The 13,790-nt window shown below is 49.0% G+C and overlaps 1 pseudogene; it reads right to left on the bottom strand.

The window, feature by feature from the left end:
• Positions 1-1,978: 1,978 nt before the first annotated feature.
• Positions 1,979-4,901, bottom strand: LOC148517991 (uncharacterized; annotated as a pseudogene).
• Between the last annotated feature and the right edge of the window lie 8,889 nt (positions 4,902-13,790).

Below are 13,790 nucleotides of genomic sequence, written 5' to 3'. Positions count from 1 at the left end.
CTCTGCCCTAACCAGAGCCGTAACTAGAGTTTTTGGTGCCCTGTGCCAGAGAAAGCATTGGCGCCCCCCCACATTTTTTTAAATAGGGACATAAGATAGTGCACCTGAAAAGGGGCCATGGCCTCATGGGGTAGGCTCAGGGCAGAGATAGGGTAGGCCAGGAGATGCTGGAGATTGAAGAAGAGGTAGTTGGAAAATTGACAGGCCCAAATGGCGCCCCCTGCCCTGCAGTGCTCTGTGCCATGGCACTGGTCGCACTACCCTAGTTACGACCCTGGCCCTAACCACCTGTGTTTTTATTATATGTTGCTGCCTTCAGGGAAAAATAGCAAAAATAAACTCTCAGAAAAACCAAACTAGAAGTAAAATAAATTTGACTAGTAAAGTCCTGGGTATTGTCCTAGCAGCATGTAGGGGAAATATCTCAATCTTCCTAAATAGCTGAGAGGTGATCAGGTGGAGAAGTTCCCATAGCACCTATCAGCTTCTACCTATCAATGTACAGAATGCTATAGTTAAATGCTAGCTAAATGCTGATTGATTGCTATGGACAACTTCTTCTCTTGTCCACTTCAATACTCTTTAGAAGGACAAGTTACAGTTCTACTTGCACCTGATGATATTTAGTAATAAGACTGGGCATAAAAAATATATAAACATTGAATTGTGATGGCAGATAGAAACAAATAGACCATTTCAGTGTACTCTTTCATTAACCGAATTGAAGCATGAGCGACAGGCACTATTAACATCTCTGTGCAACCCAGACCACTCACAGCGCTGCACCACTAGCAGCTTGGCAGCAGACTCTGCTGCAGTGCACTCTCTTGACCGCCATCACCTTGGACCTCCAATAGTGCTGTGCAGTAACCAGGCGGCTTCCTACACCACCAGACAACATACACAGCCAGAAGAGAGGCACTCTACATCAGTGTGGACAGCAAATAAAGATACTACTTAATCACTCATAGGCTTTATAATCAGCCTTAGGGGTCTATTTACTAAGCAATGCTAGGAGACAGAGTGAAAAGTGATAAGGTGCCAGCCAATCCTGGCCAGCACCTTTGCAAATCGAAGTAACTGTGTACAAAGATGCAGCATTGCTCACAGATTAGTCGATTATCAGCCTACTGAGTAACTCTCTATGGTTGTACAGAATGGATGCGGGAAATGAGACACCGGAGCCATTTTCACTGTGTTCATGATTGCAGTCGCAGGCTAAGACACACCATGAAAATGGTCATTACACATCTACATTTGAGTCGCCACTCTCCAGTTGCATCCCACATATGGTCGCTGCCTGTCAATCACTTTGCGAGTAAATCCTTACTGCAAATGACTATGTTAATGGAACTTGACGCACGCACAGATTACCGATGATTGCTCAACTGCGCATACATCATCATTGTATCCATCTCTGTCCTTGTAATAGGGACATCGCATCCTTTCAAACAAACACATGGTTACATAGGGGTTTACGACACTTCTGTACGTGTCTCTGCCTGATATTTAACAGGGCAGTGATGTTACTAGCAAGACACGGCTAGCATTCGTCTTTTAAATATCGGGCAGAAAGGCACAACCTGACACTTCATAAATAAATCCCCGATACCACTTGCAGACAGAAAAATTTCTAAAACCCGTGTTTTTTCGGTATTTTTTAAGCCGGGAAGGATTTGCTCCTAACCCCCTTTCACACAGAACATTAGACCCAGGTAATTCCCGGGTCGACCCTTTTCACACTGAACCTGGGTCAGTCCTGCAATATACTGTGTGTCATAATAAATGGACTGCGTTTATGGCATACAGAGATGAGGTCATGAAAAGTGGGTGGTGACTGCTCTCTGCATTGCATTAATCTTGGCCGACGAGTTACTACTGAGTAGCCCAGAGTTCCTGAGTTATTGCTATTTTTTGCAGTTTTACATAGCAAATGAGAGCCCCATGCAGGTGCTTATACTGTGCTACCTGGCAAGTCTTATGCCAGGAGGAGAAGGGAGCAATTTTTGGTGGCGTGGGCTTCTACTGGATGCAGGTATTTGTGCAGGAGGAGAGCCCTGATTTTAGGCATTACGTCCATACTGAGGTTTACCAGCACGACAAATCGATCGTTGTGGACCAGAGACTGCAGGCATGGAGAAGCTTTCTGGGCGATCTTGGAAGCTTTTGTGCCAGAGCAGTGGATGGTACACTCTCTCGTATGTTGCGTGGTACCTTCAACTACCTACTGGAACTTCTCACCACAGGACTCACGAGGGGACGCACCAACTACCGCAATACTATCGAGCCATGCAGGAGACTGGGGATTGTGTTGTTGTGGTACGCAACCTCGGGGGAATACCATACCATCTCCTGTTTGTTCAGTGTTGGCATTTCAATGGTGTGTGTGCTAGTGCAGGAACCTCTTGACAGGCCTGTTAAGTGCAGGATACACATGAACAAGTAAAAAAGTAGGAAACAAGACACAACTTCTTCTTTGACTCTCTAAACATATATTTAAAATAGAAGGCATAATGTGTGTACATTATATATACACGTAGCTCAGGTAAAGGCCACACATGGCCCTAAGCTTTTCACAGGTCTGTTAAGTGCAGGATACACATGAATGAGTAAAAAAAGTAGGACTTAAATAAAATAATTTAAAAAATGTACTGCAAACATGAAATAGAGAAAACAAGTCTACAACTGTCTGTAGGCAGTGCTGACAATAGTGCTAAGTGAACTGTTATGATTAGTGCCATCTGAATAAGTATGCACTGTGCCATGTGGAGTATTATTCCCTGTGCCATCTGCATAAGTATGGACAGTGCCATATTGACTAGTATTTTCTGTGCCTACTGGACTATTATGCACAGTGACACGTGGAGCGCTATGCACTGTTCCCTCTGGACTGGTATTGGCATGTGGACTGCTACACACACTGCCATATGGAGTATTATTCCCTGTGCCATCTGGTAAACTATGCACTGTGCCATGTGGAGTAGTATGAGGTGAATTTGAGGGGTTTGTTTGCATCAACGGTACCCCTCTGCTATGCTGTTGGTAATTTCTGAAATGACCCTCAGAGTACTGAGGAGGATACATTGGATAAAGGTGCGGATTGTGTAATCTAGATACCAGACCGTTAAGGAAGGACATCTGTGCCTCTCTGTTTTCCCTTGAAATTAGTTTGTGCATACCCACAAGCTGCGTGAAAAAGGAATTTTGTAGCTCTTTCTCATTGTCAAAGAAGCGCTGGAGTCGGGCATCCTCTTGTGCTTGAATTTCAGCATCGGAATCTGGCAGCTGATTGACCAGGATTCTTGTCATTGTGCGCATTGCTAGCTCCATCTTTGAAGTTTTTAGCAGTGATGTCAGCATATATGTGCTCGAGCCCTCCTCCCTCCTGCACAGTAGCTTCACACTGCAACAGATACCCTATGAGTGTGGATTTCAGTATAGTAAGTCTGTATACACACTATAATGACAGACAAACAGCACTATGGTCACGTCAAAATCCCTTCATTACAGACCATTGGTACTATTAGCATGCAGGTGTGTATCCAGCCAATGTTGTTATTAGCAATCGTTTTTAGTCATAAATGGTGGCCTACCATTTTTCTAATGTGTTCTACTGAAAATGTTCAAAGGGGATGTAGTTATGAGACCAGCGGACGCATGGCTGCCGGTCTCAATCCCGACAGGGGATTAACATAGGTGTAGAAATACTGACACCCATGTCAATACCGATGCCGGACTGATCGTAGCTGGGGAGGGTTAGAGTTAGGCTAGGGGAGGGGGGGTTAGGTTTAGGCACTAGGGGGGAGGTTAGGGTTAGTGTCCCCTCCGGGAGGGTTAGGTTTAGGGACTAACTGGGGGAGGTTAGGGTTAGGCACTAGGAGGGGAGGTTAGGGTTAGGCACCCCTAAAGGAGGGTTAGGGGGGGGGGAGAGGAGGGTTAGATTACTTACCTCCGCTGTCGGGATCTCCTCTGTGTCGGGCTAGCATTTCAATCCCATTCCTGTTCAAACATATGACAGGCAGGAATTGAATGTTTATAGCAGCATTTAAAATTAATAACAAGTGCAAACAACAATACCATTGTGCAATATGGCCCATAATGTATAATTGGATTTTATGTATATAAAATGTAAGTGGGTATACAGTAAATAAAAAAAAAATGACTGTTCCTACACAATGTCGGGGTCTCAGTCTGTGCAGGAGTTGGTGTCCCAATCGGTGTTCCTGAGCTGCTTCCACTTGCCTCAACCTCACCCTCATGGGCGTAACTACCATAGGTGCAAGGGGTGCAGCTGCTATGGGGCCCAGAGCTGAGGGGGGGCCCATCTTCCTTTTCAAAGTTACATGTGTTATATATATTTTTCACCATTGGGTGATACATAGGGGCCCTTACAAACTTTGCTATGAGGCCTTCAAATACCTAGTTACGCCCCTGCACACCCTCAATTGTATTTTTGACTTGGTCCCCCATGGCAGCCATCGAATCGGTGTCACTGATCTCTGTGATGTCATCAAAAAGCATTGGTGGCGTCAGTGGGCTTGATTGGCTGTTCTCCGGGGTAACGTTTCGTTTGGATGCACAACTGGATGATGATATGGCAATGGGACTAACCAGTGCAGAATTGCCAATTCATTACACTGATCGTAGTAAACCCAATCCATTCTGGCAGCACCAGTTTTTCGCCGGTTACGGTCGTGAACTTTATTGTAGTACTTTCGGAGAGCTTTCAGTTTATTCACTGCCTGCTGCTGGGTTCACACAAGGCCCCTTGAGGTGAGTATATCTGGCAATGTTTGTGTAGACTGTCGCGTCCTTCACTGTGCAGTGATCTGTTTGCAGATCTCTACCTCCCCTCTGACTGCCAGCAGCTCGCAAATCTCCACTTCTTTCCAGTGTGCCATGCCTCTCTCTCTCTGTTTTTCTGCAGCATAATTGTGACATCAGATGCCAGCGCCACTGCCCTGCTCGCTCTGCCAATCAGGGAGTCCCTGCCTCTCAGCCAAACAGCCAGTGCCCCGCCATCTCAGCCAATAAGCGCCGTTTACTGTGACCCGGGTTTCAGACAGCCGGCAACCTGTGTAGGGCTCGGGACAAACCCAGGTAAATATCTGGGTCAAAGTTCCAGGAATTTGGACCCGGGTTGACCCTTTCAGACAGAAAAAGAACCCGGGTTGACCCTGCTAGAGCTGGGAAATTACCGGGTTGTTTTCTCTGTCTGAATTGAGTATTAGTCCCCTAAACAGTGCCACAATTCACCCAGTCTACTTTTGTAGCAATTAGAGAAGACTCTTTTCTGCAGGAATATTCATCAGTGTGGAAATGTCTTAAGGGGGGTATCCACTTAGTGATTTTTATAAACGATTGAACGATAAGGATCGTTTGATTGTTCAATCATTGGCAAATCATTTGCAAAAATGTCTAAAATGACCAGCGATGTGCGTGCCCGCTGGTCGTTTTGACATCTATGATCTCTTCAACATGCTGGTCAACCTGACGATATCGTCAGGTTCAGCATGTTTCCAGATGATTGATGACCCTGCACTGAACATCTGCTCGTTCACTACAGGCTCATCACACAACTGACAAACGACTGCACAATTACAATGTCGTAATCGTGCAGTCGTTTTCAGATCTGGTAGTGGATACCCCCCTTTAGAATTGTATGGGTTTATCTAAACTGCATGATTTTTAATGGTATCTATTATTGTTCTTTCTTTTTGATATGTTTTTATATTTTCTGTGTTACAATAAATACAATACAATACATTGTTGTTTACTTATTTCAATTGTTCACGTTCCAATTGTAATTTATACATTAGTCCATCCTCATCCTCTTCCTTTTTCACAATACTTCTTTTCCCTAACCCTGAATAATTCTCTCTATAAGGTTTGATTCAGTAAGGTAATTCAGATGAATAAAATTGTATTCGACCCCATCGCATATTCTATATGGACTTAGGGCCTGATTTAGCAGTGGATGGAATTGCAAAGCAGCTTTGCAATTCGGTCCTTGTAATTATGTTAATGCAGCAGGAGGCATCATGCTGAATGAGGGCCTTAGTTGCTAATATACTACACACAGTGGCATAACTAAGGGGGGTCGAGCAGGGCATGTGCTGTAGGACCGGCGGCGCGGCTACCGACCCGCCCTAGTTAGGCAGTGTAGCGCCAACCGCAGTGTGTGCGGTCAGCGCTACATATTTACAAAGGACCAGCGCTAGGCTTCCCTGTGCCCAGCACCGGTCCTTTGCTGCACAGCCGAGCGCTTACCCAATAGCGCCAGGAGGAGGGTGGGAGGCGGGCGATCTCAGGCTGTGCAGTAACACACACATCGCCGTCAGTGCGGCAGCGATGTGTGTGTTAACCAGCAGCCAATGAGAGTCAGACAGACTCTCATTGACTGCTGAGCTCCATTACTGGGGGGACCACTACTGGGGGCACCATTACTGGGGGGGACCACTACTGGGGGTAGGGCACTACTTGGGACTACAACTGGGGGGGACTACTACTGGGTGCACTATATAAAGGGCTTACAACTAGGGGACGGCTACTGGGGGCACTCAATAGGGAGGAAAACTACAGGCGGCACTGTATAAGGGGCACTGGATACGGGGGATCACTGCTGGGGGCCTGCATAAGGGGGAACACTACTGGGGGCACTGCATAGGGGGGGACTACTGCTGGGGGCACTATATAAAGGAGCACTGCATAAGGGGGACCACTACTGGGGGCACTTCATAGGGGGGGTACTGCATAAGGGAGACCACTACTGGGGTACTGAATAAGGGGAACCACTACTGGGGGCATTGCATACTGGGGGTACTGTATAAGGGGAACTAATTGGGGGCTGCATAAGGGGGACCACTACTGGGGGTACTGTATAAGGGGCACTACTATGGGCCTGCATAAGAGGGACCACAACTGGGGACATTGCATACTGGGGGTACTGTATAAGGGACACTACTGGGGTTAAGGTGCATATGGAAAGGAATGTTCAGAGTGACGATAAAGGGGTGTGTCATGTTGACACGCCTCATTTTTTAGTGGCCACGCCCATTTTTTTGCCGTAAGCACCAAAGGGGGTGGGGGTGGGGGGCTCCATTTTTACATTTGCCCTGGGCTCCAAATACCCGAGTTACGCCAATGACTACACATCCTCAAGGTTGAATAATGGACTGTCTTGAAATAGAGAATTACCAACGAGAGTTTACTTTAGTTCTTACACATATGGGTAGAGTGCTCTCGCTTCTGAGGCCTTGCGGGGGACACATCTCAGGATTATGAATCAGATGTATGTTTCTCCATCCCAAAGAATGCACTTTGTGACATTGGAGTTAGGTGATTGAATCAAATGCCACCTTCCTCATGCCCTCCTGGCCCATCATTTCTGGTTTTGTAGGCAAATTGACCAATTTTTGGACAAGCTACTAGCTCACCTCAGGGCTACTTTTGGCTGTAGGCTACATAAAGAGATTTAGGGGTCCTATTTTTTGCAGATTTTTATCAGTGGAAATCCCAATCTCTGATTATATCTAGACTTTTATTAAATTAGATATTTTTTATCATGAACAGAGGGCCGATGTTGGCCCAGTGCGCATGCGCACGACGGACCCGGCTCCGTCATGCGCATGCGCGAGACCCGGATAGCGATGGCCAAGCCGTCGCTATGGGTCTCGTACCAAAGCGGGCGTGCTGTCGATGGTGAGTGACAGCACGCCCCCTTTGGTGGGCATGCAGGGGGCGTGGCTGCCCAGGCGGAGGCGTTCCTATGGGACCGCCTACCGTCTGGAGCCAGCCCCACTGACATCACAAGTGATGTCAGTGGGAGTGCACTTGTCGCAAGCCCGATGGTCGCGATGGTCTTGACCATCGCGACCATCTTTTTGGCCGCTCGCTATAGCTGTGGGTGGTCACCCACAACTATGCGAGCGGCCAGGAGCCTGCTGTAAAAAAGAGAAGGAGGGCACTGATTCAGAGCGAGCGCTCTGAAAGAGCGTCAACCAGGGTCGAACCCAGCAAAGACCTGGGTAACGGTGCGGTGTGAAAGGCTCGACAAGGGTCACAAATAAGGTGATTGCCGGTTGTGGAGCAGTCACCACCCACTTTTTATGACAAAAAAACGTCCATTTGTAATGATACATACAAGTTTTGCAGGGCTGACACGGGTTTAGTGTGAACAGGGTTTACCTGGGAATAACCCGGCTCCAAGGTGCAGTGTGAAAGGGGTCTGACCAGTGGCGGGCTGGGCCGGGGGGCAGGGTGCCATGTGCCCCCCGGGCCACAGCACCATGCGGGCCGCGGGCAGTCTGTGTCACTGTGACACAGACTGCACCGCGTGTGTAGCGCTGACCGGACGGAGTTCGGTCAGCGCTACACAAGTGACAAACACACAGCCGGCAGCTGGGTGTTTGTTTTGATCAGCAGCCAATGAGAGTCTGTCGGACTCTCATTAGCTGCTGCTACGCCTACTGCAGGAGCCGCTCCATCTTCCGGCTCCCGCAGTGGGCAATGGGAGAGGCGTCATGACGTCATATGACGTCTCTCCCATAATGCAGAGCGGCCCGGCCCGGGAAGGACAGACGGAGGAGTGGATGGCGATGGCGGGAGCGGGGATTCAGGTAAGTGTTTTTTTTTTTTTTTTTACTATGTGTCTACTGGGGGGGGGGGGCTGGCACTACAAGGGGGAGACCACTACTGGAGGCACTGCAAGAGGGAGGGACTACTACTGGGGGCACTACAAAGGGGGAACCACTACTGGGGGCACTACAAGAGGGAGGGACTACTACTGGGGGCACTACAAGAGGGAGACCACTGCTGGGGGTCTATAAAAAGGGCAATACTGGGGGTACTGCCTAGGGGGGAGACTACAACTGGGGCCACTATTTAAGGGGCACTGCATAAGGGTTACCACTATTGGGGGCACTGCATGGGGTGTGGACTGCTACTGGGGGCACTATATAAGGAGCACTGCTTAGGGGGTACCACTATTGGGGGCACTATATAAGGGGCTTACTACTGGGGGCACAAGGGGCACTGCACAGGGGGGACCACTACTGGGGGCACTGTATAAGTGGCACTGCATAGGAGGGATCACTACTGGGGGCACTACTGGAGGCCTGCATAAGGGGGTCCTCTCCTGGGGCACAGGGGGGCACTGCATATGGGCACCACGACGGGGCTGGGACACTTGAGGGGGGGGCGCCGTAGCACGCATGTTCACCCTGGCTACATGCTACTCCTCTGCCAGGGCCGCCTGCATGCATTTGCCCCCCAGGCTAAAAGTTGCCAGCCAGCCCCTGGGTCTGACCCATTTGTGACACGAGTTGGAACTGTGGGCTCGATTCAGACCCGCTCGCTAGATGCGTTCGCACGCAGCCAGCGTATGCAAATCCAGCAAACCTACAGCAAGGCAGGTGATCGGACTGCCAGGCATTAGCACGCCCCCTATGTCTTGGCGTGCGAACGCACTGTGTATGCGGACGCCCGCCAGCCTGTCTTAAGATGCCCACTAAATGCACTTCATCTCCAGGATGTGTATGCAACCATCGGTTACATTGAGTACCATGGGAAACAAAAGCAGCACTTGTGGTTGACCATACCCTACCGCAAGCACTGCGACTACTTCAGTGTAAAATTCAGCCAAGTGATGTGTACTATGATGCTGCATCTTAATTATGCACGCCTCTGAAACTGCGTTAAAATGCTCAGACACGCCTGCGTTCGCACCACCACTCCCCCGTTTTCATCGACCAACCCCTGTCACCACCCACAGACGGCTCGTCCTGTCACTCATTCAGCTGGGCTGTCTATGCACAGCGATCGAACGCTTCCTGATCGCACGGACTGGTTCACGCAGTGCACTGCAATGCATGCGCACAAAGCAAACATTGTCAGTCTGTGTGCGAACACTTCCTAGCGAGCGGATCTGAATCGGGCCCAGTGTTCAAAAAACACAGGTGAGACCCAGCATTTTGGTGTGAAAGGGGTTTAAGATGTAGCTGAGAAAACACCTATTCTCTACACATTTCTTCCTGGTAATTACACAACTATCATATATCAGGAGTTGACCTTAACTTTTCAACCTTGCATGTAATCAGACTATTCTCTATTCTTGGAACACTGGGCCTGATTCAGAGCCGCTCGTAAGCGGCCGCTCGTTCGCTCTGAGCGATGTTCGCACATCTGCGCATGCGCATGGGTCGTAATGCCCATGCGCCAACCAGTCAGTGCGGTCGGAAATCGTGTGTTCGCAAAATAGCGAGTGCCTGCTAATTTGAGTGACAGGATGAGGCGTTTGTGGGTGGTAACAGGGGAAGTTGCTTGAAAACGGGGAGTGGAGATCCGAACGCAGGCATGTCAAATGGTCAAAACGGGTTTTAAGGGTGTGCATAATTAACAAAGCAGCGTCATCGGCCACGTCACTTGGTTGTCTCTTAGCCTGAACTGTTCACATGATTGCGGTAGGAAAATCCTACCACAAGCACTGCGAGCAGTTCAGACGCCTTTCGATGTACTCGATTAATCTAATAAATAGCGGAGATGACGTATGATGCGAACGGCCAGGGGGCATTTTTACAAAATAGCGAGCGCATATTTCGTTCGCTCGCTTAGACATAGAGGCGTCAACAGACCGCAAAGAGCGAGCGCTCTATTTAAATATCCGGCCCCTTTTTGTGAATGAGCGAGCGCAAATAGTGTCCGGCTCTGAATCAGGCCCACAGTCTTTTTGATTGAGCATAGGCCCTGATTCAGAGCCGGACGCTCTGACCAGAGCGCTCTCTCTGAATCAGGGCCCACCTCCATTAAAATGCGCTGTGGGTCACCACCCACAGCATATACGAGCGTCAAACAAGATGGTCGCGATGGTCTTGACCATCGCGACCATCGGATTTGTGAGAGAAACCCTGTGGTCAGGTTTCTCAACCGCAAGGCCAGGAGTGATTTTGGCTCTATCAGAGCCAAAATCACTCCCACTGACATCACTAGTGATGTCAGTGGGGCCGGCTTCAGACGGTAGGTATTCCCATAGGAACGCCTCCGTCTGGCAGGCACGCCCCCGGAACGCCCACCAAAGGGGGCGTGCTGTCAATCAACATCGACAGCACGCCCCCTTTGGTGCGAGGCCCGGAGCGATGGAAAGTCCTTCACTCGCCGGGTCTCGCGCATGCGCACGACGGAGCTCCCTCCGTCGTGCGCATGCGCAGTGGGGAACATCGACCCACTTGCGAGCGGACTGCCGCTCGCGAGTGGGTCTGAATGACCCCCATAATCCCTTGACAAATAAAAAAATTGCTTCAAGCACAAACACAGGTGTTATATTGACACTTACCAAAATCGCTTTAACTCATAAAGAACTGGGCATTAAGAACTACTACGCACAGTTTTGTAACTTATATCCCTTTTACACCAGAGCAAAAACCTGGATTTTTGCTGGGTCTACCCGGTCGCAGCTCAGTGTAAAAGGGTCCCTGAAAAATAACCCAGGTCAAGTGACCCAGCAATCCACCCCAGGTAGCTACCAGGGTTGGACCCCAGATGGACCCGGGTAATGGTGCAGTGTAAACGGTGCAACCCGGGTTATCTGACCTGGGTCATGCATAAAATTAACTGATTGGTGGTTGTTGGGCATTCACCTCCCACTTTTTATGATCTCACAGGTTTAGCAGGGCAGATATGAGTTCAGTGTGAACAGGGCTGACCTGGGAGTAACCCAGATCGAAGGTGTAGTGTAATACCTATTTTCCACCAAAAACCCAGGTCCGACCTGGGTTTTTGGACATGGTTACAACCCTGGTCAGACCCAGGTGAGACCCATCATTTACTCCCATACGTTACCAGATTTTCATTCCAACCAATCAACTAGTTGGCTGGTTGGACAGATAATCTTTAGATGTATGGCCAGCTTTAGTCTACATGTTGATTGTACGTCATCCTTATTATACAATAATCCATAAAGTATGTGCACTTTGCAGTGATAACCGTGAGTGAAAGAGCGAACACTGGCAGCTTTGCAGTTCCATCCTTGCTATTATACAAATGCAGCAGGCGGTGTATGACACCCCCTGCTGCATGTGCGATCCTAGCACTACGACGGAGGTCGCAGGCTGGGATCACCATCACGACCATCAGTGTTTAATGGTGATGATGGTGGACGGCGTCGGGCCGCCAGCCAGCCATTTGAGTAAGCCACAGCTTACTCAGCTTGTGATCCCAGGACACTGCATTGGTCGACGCAGTCCCTGGGCTTGCCACTCCCGGAAAACGGGCAGACACGCACCCATTTTCAGGAACGCCGGCCGCCCCCGCAAAGCCCCTTCAATGCCTCTGCCTGTCAATCCTGATAATCGGGAATCCGCGATCAGCACTGCTGAATCAGGCCCTCTGTGTCTCAGCCTAGATAGAAAAAAGAGAAGGAGTGCAATCTGCTTTTGGGAGAGCCCTAGACTTTTCCCCTGATAGGAAAGCCTAGAGCAGAGGCAAATAGTCTGTGATCACAATGAGAGCTCCACTGAGCACAGAGTAAAAGATAATAAAATTATTTTGTGAATAAATTCATAATAACTCTTAAATGCTTCTATAATAAACAAATATATATTGTGTTTAGGAATATTTAGCTGTTAGTTAAGTGCCAGACGCAAGGCTTTATGTAATAATTGTATGTAAATACACACAGTCTGTCACAAATGATTGAAGGTGTGTGTACTGGAAACTGAAGCAGACAGAAATATCAACACAGAGGCGTCTTAAGAGAGGAGGGGGCTCATGTGCATTCTCTGTCCGTGGCCCATCCTCTCTCTCCCCCACAACTGGTTGCATCACCGCAGCAGTAAACTCTGGCCTGTGCCCAGAGTCTACTGTGCATGCGCAGCTCCCCGGAAAAATGGCATGCCCATCATTTTCCCTAGTGCGCATGTGCACAATGCCAAAAAATGGCCATGACAGCCAATTTTCAGGTGTTTTGTTCAGTGCTACAGCCCGCGGGACTTCAGATAGGTAAATATTAAACATTTGGATGCAGGGTGTGGTGTGGGTCCCTCCGGACCCAGGGGCCCGTGTGCACCGCACACCTTGGACCCATTATAAATACGCCCCTGTATCAACATCTTACATATAGAAATCATTGGTCTGTTTGTTTGTTTATTTGTGTGTTTGTCTGTCCGGTTATGCATTAGGACACCCCTGCACTGACTGGGATGAAACCAATGCGAGGTGGTCCAGTTGGATCCCGGACAGGTTTTAGGGGTGTTATGGTCCTGGTCAGACCTCACGTTGGTTGGTATACGCTGGGCAGAACTTTGATTTGAGCCTTCCACTGGATGGATTTGGACGAAATCTTCACAGAGGGGTGGTAATTGGTCTGGGATGCCTAATGGAGTGGTTGGAGTCCCAGTCAAACCTCACGGCGGAGTGCGCCAGTCAGAACTTTGACCCAGGGAACCTGTTCTGGGCCTTCCCCTGGATGGATTTGAAAGACATCACATCATAAAACTTAATAACTTGAAGATTTAAACCTTCAGCTAGTAAACGATACCAGGAGATGATAGTGAGTAGTCCAGTCCATGCACTGGCCAGGTCCGCCAGGGACGTGCAGAGCAGAGCCTCCCCTGTCATACTCCCTGTCAGACTGTAGAGTATCTGTGTGAGGGGGGAGATCTGTGTAAGTGGGGCAAGTTCATATATATGTTTGTGTAAATCTGGCTTAGATACTAGCCAGTGCCTCCTCATCCATTGACCTCACCGCACATCCCTGGGGTCTGCCTCAGGTCAGATGCACATTTTACTGCATTTGG

This window comes from Taudactylus pleione, unplaced genomic scaffold, assembly GCF_031769625.1.
Source record: "Taudactylus pleione unplaced genomic scaffold, aTauple2 ptg000205l, whole genome shotgun sequence".
NCBI classification, from domain to species: Eukaryota; Metazoa; Chordata; class Amphibia; order Anura; family Myobatrachidae; genus Taudactylus; species Taudactylus pleione.
This window is presented reverse-complemented; position numbering and strand designations above follow the sequence as displayed.